Below are 7,500 nucleotides of genomic sequence, written 5' to 3'. Positions count from 1 at the left end.
GAGCAAACATGACCCATGCTTGTATCTCCGAAACTATGAGTCTGACAGTTTTGCACCCTTCTGCGGAAAGTTGTGTCTCGGTAAGCCTAAAAAGTCAGTAGAACATCACGAAACGATCCGACCACTCCTTCGACCTGTTTTGGGGTTTTGCAGTTTTCCATGGGGTATTTTGTATGGGGAAAACCGACCCATGCCCGTATCTCCGTACCTAAGCGTCTGACGGTCTTGGACCCCTTTAGGTAAAAGTTGCATTTCGTCGAGCTGAACATTTCACTAGAACATCGCGAAACGATCCGACGACTCCTTCTGGGAGTTTTTGGGGTCCGAAGGTTTTCTGGGACTTAGTCTCTGGAGCAACATTTCTGAAGCTCGGCACGAGCAACCACGCACGTGTCTTATATCTCCGTAAGTAAGGGTCTGACGGTCTTGGACACCTTTAGCAAAAAGTTGCGCCCTATCGAATGGAACATTTCACTAGAACACCACGAAACGATCCGACCACTCCTTCGACCTGTTTTGGGGTTTTGCAGTTTTCCATGGGGTATTTTGTATGGGGAAAACCGACCCATGCCCGTATCTCCGTACCTAAGCGTCTGACGGTCTTGGACCCCTTTAGGTAAAAGTTGCATTTCGTCGAGCTGAACATTTCACTAGAACATCGCGAAACGATCCGACGACTCCTTCTGGGAGTTTTTGGGGTCCGAAGGTTTTCTGGGACTTAGTCTCTGGAGCAACATTTCTGAAGCTCGGCACGAGCAACCACGCACGTGTCTTATATCTCCGTAAGTAAGGGTCTGACGGTCTTGGACACCTTTAGCAAAAAGTTGCGCCCTATCGAATGGAACATTTCACTAGAACACCACGAAACGATCCGACCACTCCTTCGACCTGTTTTGGGGTTTTGCAGTTTTCCATGGGGTATTTTGTATGGGGAAAACCGACCCATGCCCGTATCTCCGTACCTAAGCGTCTGACGGTCTTGGACCCCTTTAGGTAAAAGTTGCATACCGTCGAGCTGAACATTTCGCTAGAACATCGCGAAACGATCCGACGACTCCTTCTGGGAGTTTTTGGGGTCCGAAGGTTTTCTGGGACTTAGTCTCTGGAGCAACATTTCTGAAGCTCGGCACGAGCAACCACGCACGTGTCTTATATCTCCGTAAGTAAGGGTCTGACGGTCTTGGACACCTTTAGCAAAAAGTTGCGCCCTATCGAATGGAACATTTCACTAGAACACCACGAAACGATCCGACCACTCCTTCGACCTGTTTTGGGGTTTTGCAGTTTTCCATGGGGTATTTTGTATGGGGAAAACCGACCCATGCCCGTATCTCCGTACCTAAGCGTCTGACGGTCTTGGACCCCTTTAGGTAAAAGTTGCATTTCGTCGAGCTGAACATTTCACTAGAACATCGCGAAACGATCCGACGCCTCCTTCTGGGAGTTTTTGGGGTCGGAAGGTTTTCTGGGACTTAGTCTCTGGAGCAACATTTCTGAAGCTCGGCACGGGCAACCACGCACGTGTCTTATATCTCCGTAAGTAAGGGTCTGACGGTCTTGGACACCTTTAGCAAAAAGTTGCGCCCTATCGAATGGAACATTTCACTAGAACACCACGAAACGATCCGACCACTCCTTCGACCTGTTTTGGGGTTTTGCAGTTTTCCATGGGGTATTTTGTATGGGGAAAACCGACCCATGCCCGTATCTCCGTACCTAAGCGTTTGACGGTCTTGGACCCCTTTAGGTAAAAGTTGCATTCCGTCGAGCTGAACATTTCACTAGAACATCGCGAAACGATCCGACGCCTCCTTCTGGGAGTTTTTGGGGTCGGAAGGATTTCTCGGACTTAGTCTCTGGAGCAACATTTCTGAAGCTCGGCACGAGCAACCACGCACGTGTCTTATATCTCCGTAAGTAAGGGTCTGACGGTCTTGGACACCTTTAGCAAAAAGTTGCGTATAACCATCCTCGTCAATACTCTCGAACACTGTAACTCGATCCTACCACTCCTTGGTACACTTTTGTGGGTTGCCAGTTTTGGTTGGGACTTAGTCTCTGGAGACCAAATTCTGAAGCTCGGCGTGGGTACCGGTTTTTCGTGCACGTCAGAGGGCCTCGACCGCCCCGAGAACCCGACCTTCAGGATTTTGGCCATTTTTGGGGGTGCACAAAAGTGTTCGTAATCAACCTCGGATTGTACTTTTCATCATCTAGGGGCACCGTAGGGACCGAAAAAAGTGGTTTCGCATGATAGTCCACCTCGACCCATGTCGACCCTTGCGCGACCCCGACCTTCAGGATTTTGCTCTACGGAAGGGGGTCGACTTGTGCGCAACCCCGACCTTCAGGATTTTGCTCTACGGAAGGGGGTGCACAAAAGTGTTCGTAATCAACCTCGGATTGTACTTTTCATCATCTAGGGGCACCGTAGGGACCGAAAAAAGTGGTTTCGCATGATAGTCCACCTCGACCCATGTCGACCCTTGCGCGACCCCGACCTTCAGGATTTTGGCCATTTTTGGGGGTGCACAAAAGTGTTCGTAATCAACCTCGGATTGTACTTTTCATCATCTAGGGGCACCGTAGGGACCGAAAAAAGTGGTTTCGCATGATAGTCCACCTCGACCCATGTCGACCCTTGCGCGACCCCGACCTTCAGGATTTTGCTCTACGGAAGGGGGTCGACTTGTGCGCAACCCCGACCTTCAGGATTTTGCTCTACGGAAGGGGGTGCACAAAAGTGTTCGTAATCAACCTCGGATTGTACTTTTCATCATCTAGGGGCACCGTAGGGACCGAAAAAAGTGGTTTCGCATGATAGTCCACCTCGACCCATGTCGACCCTTGCGCGACCCCGACCTTCAGGATTTTGCTCTACGGAAGGGGGTCGACTTGTGCGCAACCCCGACCTTCAGGATTTTGCTCTACGGAAGGGGGTGCACAAAAGTGTTCGTAATCAACCTCGGATTGTACTTTTCATCATCTAGGGGCACCGTAGGGACCGAAAAAAGTGGTTTCGCATGATAGTCCACCTCGACCCATGTCGACCCTTGCGCGACCCCGACCTTCAGGATTTTGCTCTACGGAAGGGGGTCGACTTGTGCGCAACCCCGACCTTCAGGATTTTGCTCTACGGAAGGGGGTGCACAAAAGTGTTCGTAATCAACCTCGGATTGTACTTTTCATCATCTAGGGGCACCGTAGGGACCGAAAAAAGTGGTTTCGCATGATAGTCCACCTCGACCCATGTCGACCCTTGCGCGACCCCGACCTTCAGGATTTTGCTCTACGGAAGGGGGTCGACTTGTGCGCAACCCCGACCTTCAGGATTTTGCTCTACGGAAGGGGGTGCACAAAAGTGTTCGTAATCAACCTCGGATTGTACTTTTCATCATCTAGGGGCACCGTAGGGACCGAAAAAAGTGGTTTCGCATGATAGTCCACCTCGACCCATGTCGACCCTTGCGCGACCCCGACCTTCAGGATTTTGCTCTACGGAAGGGGGTCGACTTGTGCGCAACCCCGACCTTCAGGATTTTGCTCTACGGAAGGGGGTGCACAAAAGTGTTCGTAATCAACCTCGGATTGTACTTTTCATCATCTAGGGGCACCGTAGGGACCGAAAAAAGTGGTTTCGCATGATAGTCCACCTCGACCCATGTCGACCCTTGCGCGACCCCGACCTTCAGGATTTTGCTCTACGGAAGGGGGTCGACTTGTGCGCAACCCCGACCTTCAGGATTTTGCTCTACGGAAGGGGGTGCACAAAAGTGTTCGTAATCAACCTCGGATTGTACTTTTCATCATCTAGGGGCACCGTAGGGACCGAAAAAAGTGGTTTCGCATGATAGTCCACCTCGACCCATGTCGACCCTTGCGCGACCCCGACCTTCAGGATTTTGCTCTACGGAAGGGGGTCGACTTGTGCGCAACCCCGACCTTCAGGATTTTGCTCTACGGAAGGGGGTGCACAAAAGTGTTCGTAATCAACCTCGGATTGTACTTTTCATCATCTAGGGGCACCGTAGGGACCGAAAAAAGTGGTTTCGCATGATAGTCCACCTCGACCCATGTCGACCCTTGCGCGACCCCGACCTTCAGGATTTTGGCCATTTTTGGGGGTGCACAAAAGTGTTCGTAATCAACCTCGGATTGTACTTTTCATCATCTAGGGGCACCGTAGGGACCGAAAAAAGTGGTTTCGCATGATAGTCCACCTCGACCCATGTCGACCCTTGCGCGACCCCGACCTTCAGGATTTTGCTCTACGGAAGGGGGTCGACTTGTGCGCAACCCCGACCTTCAGGATTTTGCTCTACGGAAGGGGGTGCACAAAAGTGTTCGTAATCAACCTCGGATTGTACTTTTCATCATCTAGGGGCACCGTAGGGACCGAAAAAAGTGGTTTCGCATGATAGTCCACCTCGACCCATGTCGACCCTTGCGCGACCCCGACCTTCAGGATTTTGCTCTACGGAAGGGGGTGCACAAAAGTGTTCGTAATCAACCTCGGATTGTACTTTTCATCATCTAGGGGCACCGTAGGGACCGAAAAAAGTGGTTTCGCATGATAGTCCACCTCGACCCATGTCGACCCTTGCGCGACCCCGACCTTCAGGATTTTGCTCTACGGAAGGGGGTCGACTTGTGCGCAACCCCGACCTTCAGGATTTTGCTCTACGGAAGGGGGTGCACAAAAGTGTTCGTAATCAACCTCGGATTGTACTTTTCATCATCTAGGGGCACCGTAGGGACCGAAAAAAGTGGTTTCGCATGATAGTCCACCTCGACCCATGTCGACCCTTGCGCGACCCCGACCTTCAGGATTTTGCTCTACGGAAGGGGGTCGACTTGTGCGCAACCCCGACCTTCAGGATTTTGCTCTACGGAAGGGGGTGCACAAAAGTGTTCGTAATCAACCTCGGATTGTACTTTTCATCATCTAGGGGCACCGTAGGGACCGAAAAAAGTGGTTTCGCATGATAGTCCACCTCGACCCATGTCGACCCTTGCGCGACCCCGACCTTCAGGATTTTGGCCATTTTTGGGGGTGCACAAAAGTGTTCGTAATCAACCTCGGATTGTACTTTTCATCATCTAGGGGCACCGTAGGGACCGAAAAAAGTGGTTTCGCATGATAGTCCACCTCGACCCATGTCGACCCTTGCGCGACCCCGACCTTCAGGATTTTGCTCTACGGAAGGGGGTCGACTTGTGCGCAACCCCGACCTTCAGGATTTTGCTCTACGGAAGGGGGTGCACAAAAGTGTTCGTAATCAACCTCGGATTGTACTTTTCATCATCTAGGGGCACCGTAGGGACCGAAAAAAGTGGTTTCGCATGATAGTCCACCTCGACCCATGTCGACCCTTGCGCGACCCCGACCTTCAGGATTTTGCTCTACGGAAGGGGGTCGACTTGTGCGCAACCCCGACCTTCAGGATTTTGCTCTACGGAAGGGGGTGCACAAAAGTGTTCGTAATCAACCTCGGATTGTACTTTTCATCATCTAGGGGCACCGTAGGGACCGAAAAAAGTGGTTTCGCATGATAGTCCACCTCGACCCATGTCGACCCTTGCGCGACCCCGACCTTCAGGATTTTGCTCTACGGAAGGGGGTCGACTTGTGCGCAACCCCGACCTTCAGGATTTTGCTCTACGGAAGGGGGTGCACAAAAGTGTTCGTAATCAACCTCGGATTGTACTTTTCATCATCTAGGGGCACCGTAGGGACCGAAAAAAGTGGTTTCGCATGATAGTCCACCTCGACCCATGTCGACCCTTGCGCGACCCCGACCTTCAGGATTTTGCTCTACGGAAGGGGGTCGACTTGTGCGCAACCCCGACCTTCAGGATTTTGCTCTACGGAAGGGGGTGCACAAAAGTGTTCGTAATCAACCTCGGATTGTACTTTTCATCATCTAGGGGCACCGTAGGGACCGAAAAAAGTGGTTTCGCATGATAGTCCACCTCGACCCATGTCGACCCTTGCGCGACCCCGACCTTCAGGATTTTGCTCTACGGAAGGGGGTCGACTTGTGCGCAACCCCGACCTTCAGGATTTTGCTCTACGGAAGGGGGTGCACAAAAGTGTTCGTAATCAACCTCGGATTGTACTTTTCATCATCTAGGGGCACCGTAGGGACCGAAAAAAGTGGTTTCGCATGATAGTCCACCTCGACCCATGTCGACCCTTGCGCGACCCCGACCTTCAGGATTTTGCTCTACGGAAGGGGGTCGACTTGTGCGCAACCCCGACCTTCAGGATTTTGCTCTACGGAAGGGGGTGCACAAAAGTGTTCGTAATCAACCTCGGATTGTACTTTTCATCATCTAGGGGCACCGTAGGGACCGAAAAAAGTGGTTTCGCATGATAGTCCACCTCGACCCATGTCGACCCTTGCGCGACCCCGACCTTCAGGATTTTGCTCTACGGAAGGGGGTCGACTTGTGCGCAACCCCGACCTTCAGGATTTTGCTCTACGGAAGGGGGTGCACAAAAGTGTTCGTAATCAACCTCGGATTGTACTTTTCATCATCTAGGGGCACCGTAGGGACCGAAAAAAGTGGTTTCGCATGATAGTCCACCTCGACCCATGTCGACCCTTGCGCGACCCCGACCTTCAGGATTTTGGCCATTTTTGGGGGTGCACAAAAGTGTTCGTAATCAACCTCGGATTGTACTTTTCATCATCTAGGGGCACCGTAGGGACCGAAAAAAGTGGTTTCGCATGATAGTCCACCTCGACCCATGTCGACCCTTGCGCGACCCCGACCTTCAGGATTTTGCTCTACGGAAGGGGGTCGACTTGTGCGCAACCCCGACCTTCAGGATTTTGCTCTACGGAAGGGGGTGCACAAAAGTGTTCGTAATCAACCTCGGATTGTACTTTTCATCATCTAGGGGCACCGTAGGGACCGAAAAAAGTGGTTTCGCATGATAGTCCACCTCGACCCATGTCGACCCTTGCGCGACCCCGACCTTCAGGATTTTGCTCTACGGAAGGGGGTCGACTTGTGCGCAACCCCGACCTTCAGGATTTTGCTCTACGGAAGGGGGTGCACAAAAGTGTTCGTAATCAACCTCGGATTGTACTTTTCATCATCTAGGGGCACCGTAGGGACCGAAAAAAGTGGTTTCGCATGATAGTCCACCTCGACCCATGTCGACCCTTGCGCGACCCCGACCTTCAGGATTTTGCTCTACGGAAGGGGGTCGACTTGTGCGCAACCCCGACCTTCAGGATTTTGCTCTACGGAAGGGGGTGCACAAAAGTGTTCGTAATCAACCTCGGATTGTACTTTTCATCATCTAGGGGCACCGTAGGGACCGAAAAAAGTGGTTTCGCATGATAGTCCACCTCGACCCATGTCGACCCTTGCGCGACCCCGACCTTCAGGATTTTGCTCTACGGAAGGGGGTCGACTTGTGCGCAACCCCGACCTTCAGGATTTTGCTCTACGGAAGGGGGTGCACAAAAGTGTTCGTAATCAACC

Source organism: Anopheles nili (assembly GCF_943737925.1).
Source record: "Anopheles nili chromosome X unlocalized genomic scaffold, idAnoNiliSN_F5_01 X_unloc_4, whole genome shotgun sequence".
NCBI lineage: Eukaryota > Metazoa > Arthropoda > Insecta > Diptera > Culicidae > Anopheles > Anopheles nili.
Note: the sequence above shows the minus strand (reverse complement) of the source record.